Source organism: Bufo bufo, chromosome 3 (genome assembly GCF_905171765.1).
Source record: "Bufo bufo chromosome 3, aBufBuf1.1, whole genome shotgun sequence".
Taxonomy (NCBI): Eukaryota; Metazoa; Chordata; class Amphibia; order Anura; family Bufonidae; genus Bufo; species Bufo bufo.
Window position 1 is genome coordinate 314,502,046 of NC_053391.1, and position 20,432 is coordinate 314,522,477.

Genomic DNA, 20,432 nt, shown 5'->3' on the forward strand with positions numbered 1-20,432 from the left:
GTTCACCATACAGTTCCATGGTAGAAAAAAAAATTACGTTAACGTATGCATTCTTTTAATGGACTCTGAAGGATACAAAAACGTAGAGTGCTGCACATTTGTATACATCAAACCGATAGGAAATAAACATTTTCTAGGCTCCAGCAGGGCACATTTTTGAGAGTTTCCCTTTAAGACGCATAAAAATGGCCCCTGATTAAAATACATATTTTTTGTGGGAATTTTTGCTAATGATCCCCCTCTGGTATATCACTGTCCATGTTGTCGGACTATTTGTGTACTTCTAGTAAGTGTTTGCTGGCTGCAAATATGACCTGAAGGTTTTACAGGTTCGCCTGCCATTAAAGTGAATGGGGCCCGCCACGAACGCACGGTTCGCCGATGTTCGTCCATCACTATTCTCAGACACAATAGTCAGAATAGCGACCTCATTGACATCTAAAAGCAATACTTTTAGACCCTCACTATCAAGGTAAAATGGGAGAATATTTTCCTCCCTCTGAATGGGAAGACAAATTATGGTATTACCAGGAAACACTGTGTACGCAGCCTGCAGCTGCTTTTGGCGAGCAGACTCCTGCTGCAAGTGTGTCTAAAAGGAAAGCCTACCTATAGTCTGGCCAGTCTCTTTCACATACCCTGTTCCCTGACCCCATGGATTTCTGGGCAGGCAGACTGTAACAGTGGTCCGAACTGGCACATCACGCTCTCTTTCTTCTTTCTTGCCCAGCCTCCAGTGTTGTCTTGGGTTTTCAGCACCGCAGGGGACATGGTGACAACCAAAAAGACCAAGCTGTCCTCTGAAAGTGTTAAAAACATCACTTTTGTCAAAAAGAACCAAGGCTGGATTCATGAGGATTTTCACACTCCTCCAACTGAGGCCGATGAATAGATCTGGCCTTGCTGACGGAGCCCCATCTTGCCGCTGCCGCCATCATGCCACTGCTGCGGCCTGCCTACAGTCATGCTCTGTACAGCTGCTGCCTGCCTACCATCAACTTCTTTAAGGCTGCTGCTACCTCCATCATGCTGCTGCCTGCTTGCCAATATGTACCATATGGCTGCTGATATCCTACTGCCACCATTATTAATGCAAAGCATCTGTATAGTGTAGACTTGAATGGGACTGAGTTGAAACTAGGCCATGTGACTGATGTACATTGACATCTCCTAGGAAGGAGCTGCGGCACTCACAGCTGATCGACGGGGGTCCCGGGATCCTGACCCCCACAATCCGATATTGATCACTTATCCTGAGGATAGGTCATCAATATTAATTCCTGGATAACCCCTTTAATGGTTTTTTTTATTTTATTTTAGCACAAGGCCACAACTCAACAAAATGCGAAAAAAATATAAATAAATTCATTGTACACTTCTGTAACCTTATATGAGTAGCCAATAGCATATACAACAGCTACTACAGTTCTTCTGGGCTACATAAAAGGATTCTTTTAACGTGATTTGCTGTTTGATTCTGTTCTACCCATTGCTCTCCCTCTTGGCTTTAGACTGAAGCAGTGGCTGTTGGTGAAGGCTGACAGCTGTGTGCATATATAAATATATATATATATATATATATATATATATATATATATATATATATATATATATATATATACAGTATATTGGCATATATACCTCAGCCAAACATAGAACTTGCTCTAGCAGAGGAAATAGGTCTCTGTTCAGAACTATCCTGCTACATAAGCATTGCGGGCTATGAAATAATTTATAATCAAATAAATCATTCAATTTATATGATAATTATTATGATTATTATTGTCACATCACAAAAGCTCTTAGCCCATGAAATAGAACCCCTTGCACATAGTGAAAGAAGTGTAGATCCTAATAGCAATATTATTTTGACTGATGCATTAATACCTAAATAAAGCACATTTCTTTCACTGCTTGCCATACAGGATATAAATACACACACTGATATGCCATACCATCACTCTCTAGGGCATATATTTATTACAGCTGTAGATTCTCATCCAACCCGGGAATAAAAATATTCCTGGTCATGCACAGAGCAGGGAAGACAACCTCCCTTCACTATTACAGGGACAACAATATTTCACAGAGGGGTCTAACTCATAGGATTCTTAGTTCAGAATTTAAGCATAATGGGGCAGATTTACTTAAACTGTAGTTCATGCTGGATGTCTAGGCTAAAGTTACTTTTACACAAGCCAATTAGAGCACAAATTATGGTTAAATTGAGCGATGCATGATTATTGCACAGTATAAAAGCAATGAAAGATAGAACGACAACTGACAACCAGTAGATATCTCATTGGCTTGGTTGTTTGTGTGGGCACGTGGGACATTAACGATTTCATACGTGTAAACAGGAATCGTTCACTGCACACCACTCAAATTTCGCTTTGTGTAAATGCAACAGTCTGCTGTACAAACGATGGAATATGTGATCGAAATTGCGATTTTGTGAACGATAATCGGCACATCTCCAGCCAGTGCAAAAAAAAGTGTCTACGAGAGAACCTCTGCACACTGGAGGATACACTAGTTCTACAGTGGACCAGACAGACCGTGTGCCAAGATCGAGGAAAAACAAAGGACATGTGTGCTTTGCTATGGCCTGCTTATCTATACGATACCTCCCCTTATATCAATTGGCCTTAAATGAATTCCTGGATAGCAGGCACCAGCTATATACTGTACTGATTAAAAACAGCCTGTGAACGATAGGCTTAATAGGAGAGATGGACCAAAATGGAGGCAGCCACATCTCCATCTCCAAATACATACTGCAAAAGACAAAGTTTTTAGTCAGTACATCCTGTAAAATGAAATGAATGCGGTGTAAATGAATGGCAGTGTATTGCCATTGCCATGGCAGAAAATAAAAATTTAAAAGCAAACACAATTCAACAGCACTCTGCAAACACACAATATATGAACAAGTGCTATACTCACTATATAAATTAATATGAGGTACTACACAAATAAATGTGCCCATCCAACATGGCAAGATGACCTCTTTCTGAATGGAAACCTACTCTATATGAGATATCCTGTTACCAACTGGCATCAATTGAATTCAGGGAGAGCAGGTTCCAGATACATACTACACTAATTAAAAATAGCCTGATCAAAAGATGGATTGTAAGATGTAGGAAAAAATAGAACATTCCTGTAAATGTAGCCCATTCCAGTACTGTGCCTTTGAAAGGCTGTTCAGAAACCACCAAGCATATTGTACCACCAGATGTGTATTGTAACCACTAAGTTTATCCCACCTTTCAAAGGCTACGTCTACACGACATTTGTCGCGCGACAATAAGTCGCAACTACACTGCAACATTTGTAGCGCAACATTTTGTTGCACCAATGTCGCGCGTAAATTTTTATAATGGCAGTCTATGGTGTCGCACTGCAACATGCAACATGCTGCGACTGCGACGCAACAGTCGCAGAAAAATCCATCTTGAATGGATTTTCTGCGACTGTTGCGTCGCAGTCGCAGTATGTTGCATGTTGCAGTGCGACACCATAGACTGCCATTATAAAAATTGTCGCGCGACATTGGTGCAACAAAATGTTGCGCGACAAATGTCGTCGTGTAGACGTAGCCAAACAGAGGTGTTACCATTACGATTACTGTGCCCATGTTATATGAAAGGAAAAGTAAAGTAGTTTCTTCTACCTTCTGAGATTGTTACTTTGGAGGGGAACTTTTGATCACCTTTTATAAGCAGATCCAGTGTCAGACTGGGGTACTTAGGGACCACCAGTGTAACTAATTCTGGGGGCACACTAACTTATTTTTTTTCCATGTCTGTACCATTCACTTCACTTCAATGGGGCTCCGTGTGCATTCTGTTCCGCATAATGTGGAATGCACACACCCGGTATCTATGTTTTGCGGATCCGCAATTTGAAAACTGCAAAACATCCAACGGTCATGTTCATGAGCACTTACAGTGATAACAGAAATATTAAAGATGAAGTATGATGACAGACATTCACAGCAAAATGCACAAACATACATGTGGCAGAATTTACACATATACAGTTGCAAGAAAAAGTATGTGAACCCTTTGGAATGATATGGATTTCTGCACAAATTGGTCATAAAATGTGATCTGATCTTCATCTAAGTCACAATAGACAATCACAGTCTGCTTAAACTAATAACCCACAAATAATTAAATGTTACCATGTTTTTATTGAACTCACCATGTAAACATTCACAGTGCAGGTGGAAAAAGTATGTGAACCCTTGGATTTAATAACTGGTTGAACCTCCTTTGGCAGCAATAACTTCAACCAAACGTTTCATGTAGTTACAGATTAGACGTGCACAACGGTCAGGAGTAATTCTTGACCATTCCTCTTTACAGAACTGTTTCAGTTCAGCAATATTCTTGGGATGTCTGGTGTGAATCGCTTTCTTGAGGTCATGCCACAGCATCTCAATCGGGTTGAGGTCAGGACTCTGACTGGGCCACTCCAGAAGGCGTATTTTCTTCTGTTTAAGCCATTCTGTTGTTGATTTACTTCTATGCTTTGGGTCATTGTCCTGTTGCAACTTCCATCTTCTGTTGAGCCTCAGCTGGTGGACAGATGGCCTTAAGTTCTCCTGCAAAATGTCTTGATAAACTTGGGAATTTATTTTTCCTTCGATGATAGCAATCCGTCCAGGCCCTGACGCAGCAAAGCAGCCCCAAACCATGATGCCCCCACCACCATACTTCACAGTTGGGATGAGGTTTTGATGTTGGTGTGCTGTGCCTCTTTTTCTCCACACATAGTGTTGTGTGTTTCTTCCAAACAACTCAACTTTGGTTTCATCTGTCCACAGAATATTTTGCCAGTACTGCTGTGGAACATCCAGGTTCTCTTGTGCAAACTGTAAACGTGCAACAATGTTTTTTTGGACCGCAGTGGCTTCCTCTGTGGTATCCTCCCATGAAATCGATTCTTGTTTAGTGTTTTACGTATCGTAGATTCACTAACAAGGATGTTAGCATATGCCAGAGACTTTTGTAAGTCTTTAGCTGACACTCTAGGATTCTTCTTCACCTCATTGAGCAGTCTGCGCTGTGCTCTTGCAGTCATCTTTACAGGACAGCCACTCCTAGGGAGAGTAGCAGCAGTGCTGAACTTTCTCCATTTATAGGCAATTTGTCTTACCGTGGACTGATGAACTTTTAGAGATACTTTTATAACCCTTTCCAGCTTTATGCAAGTCAACAATTCTTAATTGTAGATCTTCTGAGAGCTCTTTTGTGCGAGGCATCATTCACATCAGGCAATGCTTCTTGTGAAAAGCAAACCCAGAACTGGTGTGTGTTTTTTATAGGGCAGGGCAGCTGTAACCAACTCCTCCAATCTCATCTCATTGATTGGACTCCAGTTGGCTGACGCCTCACTCCAATTATCTCTTGGAGATGTCATTAGTCTAGGGGTTCACATACTTTTTCCACCTGCACTGTGAATGTTTACATGTTGTGTTCAATAAAAACATGGTAACATTTAATTCTTTGTGTGTTATTAGTTTAAGCAGACTGTGTTTGTCTATTGTTGTGACTTAGATGAAGATCAGATCACATTTTATGACCAATTTGTGCAGAAATCCATATCATTCCAAAGGGTTCACATACTTTCTCTTACAACTGTATGGATATCCTGCACTTAAGTTAGTCAGAAACAAGACACATGCAGCGCACACCAATCACGCATTGGACAGATGTGGGACACAAGACACTTATACATGGCTCACATGCCACTGATGCATATGTCACAAGCTGCACATACACCACTGATACATAGATCATATATAGCACACACCAATCACACATAGGAAACAAGCAATGCACACACCAAGACATTTATGCCTAACCCTATTAAGTGTAGCACTGTTAAAGGGGTTGTCTCACTTCCGCAATTGTCATTTTGCAACGCTACCAAACCACAGAGGAAAACACGTGAGGCTTACAGTGGGCCGATGAGTGCAATAGTTCATGTACTGACAGTTAGCAGATGCCTCCCTGGGCTAGCGTACAGTGGATGGGAAGACAGCACAAAATCTTCTGGGGCACTCTCGGTTACAGGGAACACCAGCCAGATGGAAGTTGAGGTGCCCTTGATGGTGGTTGGTGTAAGGTGCTTTTGCGGCTGGGCCCCTGTGTTCATGACGCCAGCACCGTTAGGTGCAAATGTTGAGAGTAGTAGTAAGAACGAGGAGGAGTCGGTTGTTGTAAACCAGTTAAACATTTACTAAATCAATAGTCTCAGGACAGTTGGTACAGTTCATCAATGGAAAGCGTTTTGCATAGCACTATAGGTAAAGGTGTTGGCCTATGCGCACTTCAGCATTATAATTAAAAGGGTTGTCCTACCATAATGACCTATTGCCTATCTACAGGATAGGTGATAAATATCAGATTGCTGAACACCCACTGATCATGAAAAAAGGGGTCCTGAGACATTCAATTACATTACCACCAATCTATGTTCACAAGGGTCTTAAGACCACGTTCCCTTGATCATGGGGGTCCCAAGAGTCAGACCCCCATCAATCAGACACTTATCACCTGTCGTGTCATATAGTTATGCCCTATGGTGTGGAGAGGATAACTTGAAAACCTGTACAACCCCTTTAAATCCTCCACCACTCCACTACCAGTATCTCTTTACATGGCAGCACTGCCGCCATGTAAACAATACGTGTCAATACTGGAGAATATGACGCACTGTGCATAAGTCCAACCCCCTTTGCAGGTCACATGCTTTAACAAAGCCCAGGCAAAGGTGCTAGAGGAGCAATGTAAGCAAAGGGCACAAATGGAGGGTCATAACTGAAACGGAGACATTAGGGTCACCTGAGGCAGGGTAATAGTGGGGATCTTGGAGCAGGGGTAACTGAAGAAGAGACAATATTAGCGGTGCATTTAGAGTGGGGGCATCTGGAGCTGGGCATTTATGGGGGTGCACCTAAAGCAGAGGCATTAGGGTCGCCTGAGGCAGGGTTATAGTGGTGATCCAGGAGCAGAGGTATTAGGGGGGCAACTGGAGAAGAGCCAATATTATGGGTGCATTTAGAGTGGGGGCATTGGGGGGCTGTGGCACTAATGGGGGTGCACCTAAAGCAGAGGCATTGGGGGGACCTAGGGCAAAGTCCCCCCAATGCCACTCTGAACTCTGCAGAGAGCAGCACACATTCACAGATCTGAGTCTACTAAAAAGAAATCCCCTATTTCCCCCTTAGTCTCCTACAACTCACTACTGTCACACACCTGAGAAATCAGCCCAGCACCGCAGAGGAGTCCTTCTCTCCAGCAACCATAGTGTCCTGACAGCAGGGAGGGCAGGAGGATGGCCAGACATGTTCTCTCCTTCTTCACTGCCAGCAGCCCGGGGACCTCCTGTAAAATTTACACCAGTAGGAGGCTGCATCACTGTGCATCTAGTGGCTACAATAATTATCTCTCCTGAGAAACAAGAGAAATAATTACTCCTCTGTCTTATCTCCGGGCGCAGGAAACTGGGCGCCTACCGAGGAATCCCCCGCTTCCCCAGTGGGCCAGTCCGAGTATGAGCAGATCTCTTAAACATAGTGTGAAGGCAGCCAAACTTTCTGTTACCACTGCAGGGCATGTACTAAAGAGTCATTGATCGTGGACCCTCCTTAGCTGTAACCAAGTGAAGAGCTAAACTGCAAATTCTAGTGTGGATAAAGGATAGACATTTAGTTTTATAATTATTTCAGCATACTCAGCACTGTTAAACGTTTTGTAATTAAGGATGGTGGGAATATTGAAAAAGAAATTTCACCCACGCAAATTTGTACAGTGATATAGCTTAATACAACACTAGGCAATAACAAGCTGTTCCCATATGGTCCTTGTTTGTTACGCTTGCATGCCATGTTCAGGTATTTTTTTCTGTACAAACTGCCAATTTATCTGATAAATGGCAGTGAGCCAATACCTGCATGTCTACAGAAAGAAAGTTAAGTTGACATCTCATCTGTTCTCATCGAAAATATTGAGTTTCTTAGATTAACCACATTGTGTAACTGTATGTGACATGTAATTTTATTGCAGACAGACATAGGCAGGGCTTGGATATAGTAAGTGAGACATACTATACCTCTGTCCTTGTTTTTAGCGAATGTAGTGCTGAAGTAATCGAATCTTGCAATATGACATTTTTCTCTTCCAATGGTACCTCACAATGTACTTTACACCAATATTTTGCCAAAAATGGTACATGTCATTGATGAACCTGGTGCATTTTAAAACTATTTTCAGCTACATCCCTGGATATCTAGTCAAACTGTCAAGTGAGGCAAAGCGTTCATTGATTCTGGCTCAGTTGCTTAGAACATCTTCTCCAGAGTCTGAACGCACACTTTTTTCTATTATTATGTCATATTTTGTGATGCCTTCTGAATGTAATGTGATATAAACAGTACAATAAGTCTCCATGAATGACATCGTTTTAATAATATTTTGGTACAAAATGTGGGAAAAAATAAATTTTTTTATTTTTTAATTGTAAGTCCTAGTATCCAGCAATATTTATTAAGATGATTTTTTGTTTGTTTTACACTAAAGGGGTATTCCAGTAGTGACAAGTTACAGGATAGGAGATCACTATTAGATTGGTGGGGTCCTACCACTGGGACCCCCACCGATCACAAGAACGGGGACCCTGTACCACTTGGGTCCTCCTGAAATGAACAGAGTGGCTGGTTAGGAATACGCAATGCCGCTCCATTAATTTTTGTGGAAGTTCCGAAGATAGCTGTGTACAATGCTCTATTAATTCCGGAACTCCTGTAGAGATGATGGAGCGACACTGCGCATTTCTGACATGCCACTGTTCATTTTGGGAAGCCCCAAGGGGTATGGGGTCCTTATTCTTGTGTTCAGTGGGGGTCTCAGTGCTAGGAACCCTTGTCACAGGAATACCCCTTTCAACCTATACCAGATTGCTCTGCGTCATCTCAAATAGTACATAAGCATCTTTAATGTTCTGAGAAAATATTTTATAGCTCAAAAAGCCTGTAGACTAGATCAAGATAACCCTCAAGAGTATCAGTGAATCAGTATGGATATGTGTTGATGGATTTTTTACATCTGCGTCTTGTTGCAAATGAAAACATCACAAGTTCAAAAGTATACTGATGGATAAGTAGAGGACAATGAGAATGATACAATTCTCTATAAAAGTATTTATTTTCCTAGAGCTTCATTACTAGAGATTATAAATATGTGAAGTGGAAAAACGGATTCATATTTAGATTATAATGTCCTACATAAGTAGAAATATAATTCTATGATGGGAGATAAGGAAACATTGACAATGAGCAGTACCATTGGTCCAGTAACAGGTAATGCAGCTCCCTTACACATAAAGCAAATGTCCTGTTAGAAGCTGAAATATATAAAAGTCAGTACCTACAAGGGATAATTACCTGTTATTCCTTACATCATGCTGTTTGGCCACTTCGTATCTCAGTTATATTAGGACAGAGATGTGATCTGTGACTACAATGTGGTAACAGTGCTTACAGGGTGGCGGAGGTAGTCTGAGACATACCTCCTGTCTCATGATTGATTGAGGCTTCCGTACCCTATATCCTCCCTGCAGTTCTGCCTCCTCGGCTTGTCCAATGTGTATGAACACAAGTCTATTACATCCTCACCAGGAAGTCAGTACAGGGGCAGAATCGTTATACTGTATAGTACTTGGCCACCAGTGACAAAAAGATGATTAGTAGGTAACTAGCATGAATATACTAGAAAGAATAATCCTTCATAAGTCAACAGGATTTGTAGAGAACTCAGGTCAAGCAACTCATCTATGAGCTCTAGGTGTTAAGCTGTCAACCAAATGATCAGCTATCTCTCCCGACTGCCTCCTGGCTTCCTCATATACATTTGGCTCAGCCAGAGGTGTATGTGTATTCTATGGAGAGAGTGGAGAAAGCGTCCGCCAAACACTTCTGGAGGCTGCTTATCTCCCAGGAGAACAAAAGAAAAAAAACATTTCAGTGGATCCTTATCTCTCTCGACGTCATCTGTCGGGGGAGAGTCAGGAGCTCCCCACACACATTAGTGTGTCGATCTTGGTGGGTTTGGCTGACCAAAGATTAATATATATGGCCAGCTATAGAAACACAACTATATTTTTCTTCAGAAGCTATCTGTTTGTACTGATCCGTTCTTTGCAGACCGACTATCGTTTACCACAGTATGCACGAAGCCTTAGGCTATCAGACATTTCAAAATGCCTAGTATGTTGTCAGGTTTTTTTTTTTTTTACACTTTGGTAAACATTGTTTGGTCATTATGGCATGTACTACTACAAGGAACTAGCTGCTTTAGATAACACTGTTATATACTGTCGTCGCAATTCATGCGACTCTCCTTCTTCTTTGTGTGGTGCCAAATCAATTAGAAGAATAAGTATGTGTACAGCATACTGCTTTATAATGAGACCAGACACTAGGTGGTTTCATGAAAGCATCTTCTCATCCTCCTTTAGCCATGGTAGAAGAGGGGCGAGCGCCTTTTATTCACAGTACATTCACTTAAATAGCAGACATGACATTACAAAAGGGGTGTTCCTTAAGAAGAGGCTATTGGCTCCTTAACCTGATAGGAGTGGTTTCAGAATCCCCTCTTCCCCCTCCCTCATTGACCTTCTCATACATATGGTTTGCAGCCATCTAGTGGACAGAAATGTGTACTACAGAATATACTCATTATATATTCATAAAATCATAAATCCTTCTCTCACAAATCCCTCCTTTTGCGGGAAATAGACCAGAGGTGAACAGGCAAAGTGAGGTACTCTCCCAACGCCCTAAACAGCGAAGAGCTGGACTTTCCTTATTGCTTCACCAGGTCCCCTCAACTCCCTTTCGGGTTTGCCTTCACCTTGTCCTATTTACACCGCAACCATCAACAAGGTTTTATTTACTTAAGGATGGAATAATCTTTGTCTTTGACAGGGGCACAGCACATATACATAGTGTGGGCATGGATGTATTATACATTTTCAAAAACAATTTTCCTAAAATGTAGAACTATATGACAGCCCATTAAAACCAAATTCTAATAACATTGTAGTCACTGAACCAGTTCCCAAAACATTATTCTGGCCATGATATTAATTTCAGAATTTTTCCCATCAGTTCATTTGATAAAGTCCATCAGTTTCTTCAGATCCTTGGTGATCCTTCCATCAGTTTCTTCAGATCCTTGGTGATCCTTCCATCAGGGGCAGTGTTGTCCAGGATGTAGATGCAGCCGTTCTTGTAGACCCCTCCTTTTGCTGCTGTCAAGGACCAGTCGGTTCTGTAGAGTCATCACTGGAAAAGAGCTCAGTTGTTCCACCATTCCTTGCATAGCATCACAGATATAATTCCCAAATCTCTGTTGATGACAATAGATATGTTAATCCAATCAAAAAAATTATTATTATTATTTTTACTAATCATGGGAGTTAATGACTCAAATCCTGCAACTATCTGACTTTTTGCTTTAAATTCATCAGAAACTCTTCTACAGACTCCTATGGCATCCATGTATAAACGTGAGTCAAAAGATGTAGGCAGTGACCTCCTTAGTCGTGACCGGACAATGTTTTCTGATTTGATCCTACTCAGGAGGTGAGAATAGAACAAATGGCATCAGTACCCGATCAGGACTTGATCAGGGTACATTGACTACTTCATTCTACCTGCATCCTGGGTCGGAGTTTCAAATCTCCACACAATCACCAGATATCTGCGTTTTGATCATTTTGGTTGATAAACCAACTGTCAGAGTAAACGTTAGAGTCACTACTTGTCTTCTTCAGCTGAATTATGTAAGAACAATATCCTGGAGGGAAAACACCAAAGGGCTTTCCTGTATAAATCCTGTCTCTAAGGTCAGTTTGTCATTATATTTTAAATTTGGCCAAATATTTAATGTCTATTATAGGTAAGGATGTAGGAGCCACAGAAGCAACTGAACTTTGAGATTTCTCCCTTACCAACATTCTAAATTTGCCTAGGGGATCTTGGTCACTTACACATGCTCCTAACACATATATCCCCAAATCCTGTTGTATAGGATTTCTAATGGACAGGAACAGAGGATTACATTCATCATGTTTACAACTGTTTGGTGGTGTTCCCTTCAGGATAGTCATTCTTTGGGACAAACCTTCACCTTTAATGACTCTAGAGGTAGTTTCCACGGGTATATATTCACAACACTTCAGATTAGTACTCCATTCTTGTTAATTTCCAATATCCACAGTTGGTATGGTCATATTTAAATACAATTACCATAGACTGGGTCAGTCCCCGTCACACAGATGTACTTATCAGACCAAAACCAAGTGTCCTATCTGTCATCTGTCTTATAGTCCACTATACTGCAAAAGTCAACTTAGTTGTTCCTGACTCATCTTGATAATATAACACCGTTGGAATTAGATTTGACTGTGATTTTCCCTTTGTACAATATGGAACAAACAATAAGGCATGAAACAACATTATGGCTCTTATAGTCCTGGCACTTGATTGCAATACGATCAGTTTCTCCTTGCAATTCGACAGCAGTGGCGGCGGTTATCAGGACTTGATGTAGATCTTCAAACCGTAGCTCTAGGACTTTCCACACATCTCTCGTTTCACCACTATCCAATCTCCTGATTGTGAAGAATGAATCGCTTCTATACAGTCTGGATTCTAGGAAACAACTAAAACTTGGAAATACACATTAGACAATAAATTGTGCAACAGACAACATCATTTTGGAAAACTACTATGCTGCATCTGGAACTATTGGGGAAATAGACACCTAATCCAGGAGCATTCCCAAAGAGTACTTCATAAGGACTTAGGCCTATCTTCCGGTTAGATGTATATCGGATGGAGAAAAACCCCAGGGATAGGTACTCTCACCTCAGTCAGTATCTTTTAGCTGTAGCCTTCGCTACAGGCCAAATCTCCGAATATCCTGGAAAGAGATCAATATAGACACAGACATATTCACACTGTTCCACCTTTGTTCTGAATGTAGTCAATCCGCAGTCTCTGAAATGGGTAAGATGACCTTGGCATATGCCTTCCTGGAACTCCCATAGTTCTCCCATCATTATTACAGCATTCACCTAGTGGCAGCATTGTTGGACCCAGGAGTCATCCACCACAGAACCCAATCACACCTTCTCTCTCTGGATTTGCCCATGTTCTAAATCCATCCTCTTTAGGTAGAGTGCCCTCTGAAGGAAGAGTTTATTACCAACTCTCCAGAGTCCTATTATCACTTCTACCTTTATCCTTTGATGTTTCCTTTCAGCCTCTGTAACCTGTATCTGAAAAAGGCAAACTTTTTGGAAATCCACTGGCCATAAGCCATCCTGTATCACACAGATTTCCACTTAGGGTAGACTTCAGGTAATAATGTAACCTCTACCTTCTCAGGCAGTATCAGGGCATCAAACATCTTTCATACACTCAGCATTCATTATTGATGGGCTTACCAATGGATCAAACAAAATCTCTGCTTCCCTAGATTAGACTATAATAACGAGTGATACCAAAGGGGTACCTGGATGTTAGCAGTCTTACCCTCAGCCATCTTACCAACCTCAGTGAGTGTCTTCAGCTCTGTCTCCTGCACTACCATTGCTGGACGGAGTGGTTCTTTCTTGACAACATCAGATTAAGTAGGAACAGCATATCCTGTCCGAAATGATCCATCTTCCAGGAACCTGAAATGATCTACCAGAAACTCAAAAATGTGGTTATTAATTGGATACATTAAATTTCTATTTTTATATTTTTATTTACTACTCCCAGCCTCCCCCCTTCCAGATGCAGCAGAGTGATCGGATCTAATTTTGCACACCCTTAAGACAGTGATTAATTGGTGAGAGGAGTAGGAATTGCATTACTAGATGCTCCTACACATGTGATACTACCCTTAGCCATGAGAGATCATGGAACATGTTTGCTATGAGGCAATGGAATTAGATCCCAAGGATTATATAAATAATAGGGATCCAGTATTTGATTCTGGGTTGTTAATTTCCTATGGGCGTTTCATTTGAAGGGGCTGAACATTTGTCTTCCTCCCACAGGTGAGGAAGTGGGCAAGTACATACAAAGTCTTCCTCCCCCCCCTTGTGGGGAGGACTGATATGCAGCCACCCCCACCTTAGGTCTTTGTTTGATTTAACTGTAACAATATGACAAAATAGGGACAAAATTAACTTCTCTCAAGCCTAGCCAACACTAGACCTTTCTAGATGATTCTCAAGATCATACACAAAAGCAGCACTTAGGATTTTCTCATGCATAGATAAGGTAATCTCAAAAATCCAAATCCACCCAACTTTTCTGGAGTCTAGTGAAAACTTTCTCCACACTCTCTGTCCTGAGGACAATGTGACTGACTGATGATCTAAACACTTCATCACAGACTCACTGATCTTCACTATGCATTAAATCCCCAGCTCTACATTGGACTCAATTTTCCAAATCTCATAAATAATATGAGAAAACTCTCCATATTTTAACTAATTTTCTAATTTTCCAACTAGCATCATGGGAATAATTACTGCAGGTACATTTTTAACTGATGGGACATACAATTGGGAAGGGTTATTTTCAGCCTAAGGAAAGAGTTTTTTGGGGGGTGGGGAAAAGCTAGAGAGAGCAGGAAGGCACAGTGGGTGGTGCTGATTAGCACATTCCAGCACCTGGTGTAGAGGAGGGGCTGACAGAAAAAGCAATAGGTAGTCTTTGATGGACCACAAGACCCAGGATTACTTAGTTACAACACATGTGGTGGGGGGAAGGGAATGCCGCATGGCCAACTCTCTTTGTTCCCTTACCACACCCAAATCCTCCATTTTACTATAGCAATATTGTCCATTCTTCTCAATTACTTTCAACTTTCCCTCTACACTTTTCCACAACTTTAATTTAATCTATCTCCTACTGCATTTGCAACATCTAGTGGGAACTTTTACACAAAACTGCATATTTACGGATAATACCGGAAATCGCTGCTACTTAGTATGACAGAATGCTTTCAACTTTTATTTCTAACTGAAACTTTTCCTTTCTTTTCTCGCATCAACTGAGTCGCCGTTAATATCTCTTTACTCTGTCCTGTAACATTAGAATTTCCCATTATTGTAGTTGCACAAAGCTCTAACAATTGCTACTTATCAAACCCGCAAACTTAAGCGTAGTTGCACAAAGATCAAACGGAATCCGATTACTTAAAGTAATCGCCACCGAACCCACAAACTTAAGCGCGGTTGCACACAGCTCAAATGAAATAATAGTATTGACCCCACAATCTCTCAAAGTGAAGACCCCTCGTCAATTCACCGGGATACAAAATCTTAATAACTTCCAATTGCCTATGGCACTTGGTATTAACCCTTATCTCCAGATATTCTCGTCAGAATATTGGCTGGGAAACAATTCTACTTCACAGGATATCCGGCTCAGCTGTCTAACAATTTCCGTTTAGTTTCAGCATGTTCTACCACACAAAGAAGGAATATTTCAATAGGTTCTTTCTAACAGACAGATCAGCTATAATTTGAACCCTTATATCGCGATAACACCAATTCAACTCTTGAGAACCCACAAAAGCGGAAGTTACAGAGGAGATTTGTAAGAAATAAAGCTTTCTTACCTTGCCGGCATGTGATCTCGTCTGATGGTTCCGTTTAAGTCGCTCTCGTGGCGTTTGAATCGGAAGTTACGCAAGCTATCTGCCCCAAGCTCGGCGCCATTTTGTCGTCGCAATTCATGCGACTCTCCTTCTTCTTTGTGTGGTGCCAAATCAATTAGAAGAATAAGTATGTGTACAGCATACTGCTTTATAATGAGACCAGACACTAGGTGGTTTCATTAAAGCATCTTCTCATCCTCCTTTAGCCATGGTAGAAGAGGGGCGAGCGCCTTTTATTCACAGTACATTCACTTAAATAGCAGACATGACATCACAAAAGGGGTGTTCCTTAAGAAGAGGCTATTGGCTCCTTAACCTGATAGGAGTGGTTTCAGAATCCCCTCTTCCCCCTCCCTCATTGACCTTCTCATACATATGGTTTGCAGCCATCTAGTGGACAGAAATGTGTACTACAGAATATTCTCATTATATATTCATAAAATCATAAATCCTTCTCTCACAATACTGTATGGACAATGACTATTATTCTTATAAGAATACCATGCCTGACACTGGCACTACTCTCATAGTACTTCTATGGCTGGTACTACTATATGCACAGTGACATGGCTGTTTCTATAATATGACCTTTCATATGGCTTGTACTAATTCACTGGCATTTAATTTGGGCACTGTATGGCACTTTTATTAATAATACAATATAATAGGAGGGCAAAACACTTAGTGTTTCATTTATACCTATACGGTCTAGTACAGACTACTAGGCCAGCAGTGAGAAAAAGATGATAAGTAGGTAACTGGCACGAATATACTACAAAGGTAACCAAATTATAATGCAAATTGGATTTAAGTGTCATAAAGTGTCAGATATAATTTTTTGGTTTTCAATTAAATTCATGGCTAGTATTGTGTCTCAGGGCTCGTTGGATTACTGAAATCAATCTCAAACACCTGTGATAATTAGTTTGCCAGGTGAGCCCAATTAAAGGAAAACTACTTAAGGACGTTCCACATTATTAAGCAGGCCACATGTTTCAAGCAATATCCAAAAGGCATCTCTCTGCTGCCGAAAAATATCAAGTGTAATGCTTTGGACATGGTATGAAAGCATTAGGTATTTCACAAAAACAAGCATAGTCATCATACTGTGAAGCAGGGGCGTTGCTAGGTTAAAACATTCGGGCCTGGGCCCCTGATGTTTTGTCCCAGGCCCCGAATGTCCTGCCTGCCAGCTAGAGACAACTGTATTGCCATCCTCAGGAAGGCAATACAATTTAATCTAATGCACTGGAAGATCTGAAGGACCTGTGATGACATCACAGGTCATGTGACCAGTAAAACAGGCAGTGGTTGAGAAGGACCTGCGATGATGTCACCATCATATGACCAGTTCAGAAGAGGAGGGCAGTGAAGAGGAGAAGACCTGGGGGAAAAAGCTGTGGTGATGTCTGCTACATGAGGAGATGTAAGTGAAGAGAGAGGCAGAGCAATGCTGCTGGGAGTTATTTAACTTGGACTGTATGTTAGGGCTGAAGGGAGGAATGTTATTTACATAGAACTGTGTGTTGATGGTGGCTGTAAGAGGGAGTGATGTTATTTACATAGGACTGTATGCTGAAGGCGGCTGGGGGAGGGAGTGATGTTATTTACATGGGACTGTATATTAGAGGGGTCTAAAGAGATGGTGTGATATTTACATGGGACTGTATGGTGGAGGGAGGAATATAACTACAGGGGTCACTGCAGGGGGCAATATAAATACTGGGGGAACTTCAGGGTGAGCATTATAACAGTAAGAAGCAGTATAAATACTGGGGGCACTGTAGGGGTATTATAAATCCAGGGGACATTATAGGCATTCTTATTACTACTGGGGGCTCTATAGGAGTGACTTATAGATCTGCCTTATTTCTACTAAGAGCACTATGGGGGCCTTCTTACTACTAAGGGGTCTGTAGAGAGCTTTATTACCACTGGGGGAACAATAGGGGGCTTTATTACTACTGATGGGTCTGTAGAGAGATTTATTACCATTGGGGCAACAATAGGGGGCCTTATTTCTAATGGGGGGCTCTGTGAGATCATTATTAATACTGGAGGGCTCTTCTACTAATGGGGACTCTCTTGGGGAGCATTATCACTGTTGGGGGCACTGTAGGGGACAGTATTACTAATGAGGGCATTCTAGAAGAGAATTACTATTGGTGGGACTTGGAGGAGCACTATTACTATGGGGGGCACTCATGTTTCTTCAGGATAGTATTTGGGAGTATTGGGGAGCACAGCGAGCAGCAGGATAACACTGTGGGGACTCCAGGTTGGGGGATGATGATAGAAAAGTGATGAAGCTAAGATGTCTCATACTCTGTAGAGACAAGGCAGCTGAAAGAATTTGTCCAGACCAAATGGAGAAGATGATGACAGAGAAGATCTACATCTGAGGAGACGTCACCTGGGCACTGGATGTGACAGGTATGTGCTGCAGTATAGCAAGTACAGGAAAGTGCGGGGGGAGGGATACATTTAAAGAACTGGGCCATATTCATTGGGGCTTGGACCCCAGATCTTTTGAGACCCTAGCAACGCCCCTGCTGTAAAGAGATTTGTGGTTCAGAGCACAGATGGGTTTATGCAGATAAAGGTATAATGAGGAAGGTTTCTGCCAGAAAAATTAATCGGATTAAGAAAGTAGCTGCTAAAATGACATTACAAAGCAGTAAACAAGAACTTGTGGTGTGGCCACTACCCTCCCCTGACCTCAGTCCTATTGAGAACCTTTGGAGTATCCTCAAGCAAAAGATATATGAGGGTGGGTGGCAGTTCACATCCGAACAGCAGCTCTGGGAGGCTATTCTCACATCCTGCAAAGAAATTCAAGCAGAAACTCTCCAAAAACGTTTAATGGATGCAAAGTGAAGGGGTCCTATTTTAACATGTAACTTGGCCTATTAAGATGTTTTTGATTGAAATAGCTTTTGATTTCAGTAAATGTGATCTCTTAATGCTGCAAATTCAACAAATGACCATTTTCAGTTCTTTAAAACTAGTGTTGAGCGAATCGAAGCATCCTAAGTGGAAATCAATCCGACGTTTAGGAAAATTTAGAATTGCCACAAATCCGAATTTCTTTGCTCTTCGTGGTAACAAATATTTTTTTCTAAAATGGCAGCTGCATGTGTTTCAAAGTGAAAGGAAGAAGCCCGGGAATGCAAGATCACCCATAATTCTGTGCAGCCCGTCAATCTGCGGATAGCCATCCCCTGTGATGTCACAGCCTTATAAAAGCCTCATTCAGTGCGGTCTCCGCCATTTCACTGTGAGCTGTGTTCACAGAGAGACGTGACATGCGCTAGGGACAGTGTTGCAGAAAACTGTTTAAAAAAGTAGGGACAGTGTTGTCGAAAACAGTTTAAAAAAGAATATTGGATAGGAAGTGTGCCAGGACAGTGCAGGGAGATCATAGGGAGAGTTTTTTGAGACTGTAAGGAGAGGATAGGGAGACAGTAAGGACACGGCAGTTTGAGTGTAATTTCCATATGCATCTTGTTCAACTGCTCCAGAATTAATAGTTAATCTATTTTTTTACCCATAGACTTACTGTGCGGCACAACGGGGCCCTTTTATGCAGTTCTCATACAAAAGGGGCATTTTCAGGAGATTGGCCACAGCAGCAATATTTTGCATATTGTGCCACTAACCTAATCAGCCAAACCCAATGCCAGCAACAGCCCCTGTTCGGCCACTGTATTATATGGCAGCTACTAGTTTTCAGGCTCCTATCCCTTATGGCAATAATCCTGCGGCCATATTTGATTCATCCACCATGTTCAGCCCATCTGGTATTAACTGATTAACTGTAATATACTTTTAAAGAGGACCTTTCATGCAATTTTATTAAGGGAGATATATACCATACCTGTGCTTGCGAGGATTTCTCCCGCTCAGTATGCTCTGCGTTGCGATTGGACAGAACTACAGCCAGGGAGAAGGAGACACCCACGGAGAAAGACTCAGTCTCCTCCTCATTGCTCCGATGCTCAGTATTAGCATACTGAGCGGGAGAAATCCGGCGAGGCAAATGAGGCATATTTTAAAAAATCAAGCTGGGTGGCAGCAGGGTACCCCACAAGTACAGGTATATATCTCCCTTAATAAAATTGCATGAAAGGTCCTCTTTAAAGCGAAATACCATCCGGTTTATAGTATATATTTATATAGTTTTCAATTTTACACTTGGAATATGGAAATCATTCTTTTTTTATAACAGGATTCGTGTCTACGGTGTTAAAAAATAATTTGTGTTCTTTCAGTAGTTTTCCATTTGACAGAACAGAGCCAATAACAATTTTAATGTGTACATTTTTATATTTATTCTCAGTCCGTTTTTTAAAGTTCTTCATTGCTTGTATTGTTTTCAGAGTACGGGGTCCATATTTGTTTTTGCATTTTCATTTTTTTCGTCCCAACGTTCCAATAGCCATAACTTTTTAAAATGTTCCATTCATATGGCCATATGAGGGCTTTTTTTGGGGGGGATAAGTTGTACTATTTAAGAGCACCTTTCGATTTACCATGTCTGTTAATGGAAAATAGGAAAAAAAATCTTTTTGAGGTTAAATAAAAAAAATACCATGCTACAAGGTTTTTACATCATGGCGTTCACTGTGAGCTAAAAATGACATAACGTCCTTATTATGCTGCTCAATATGAATAAAGCGATACCAAAGTTGT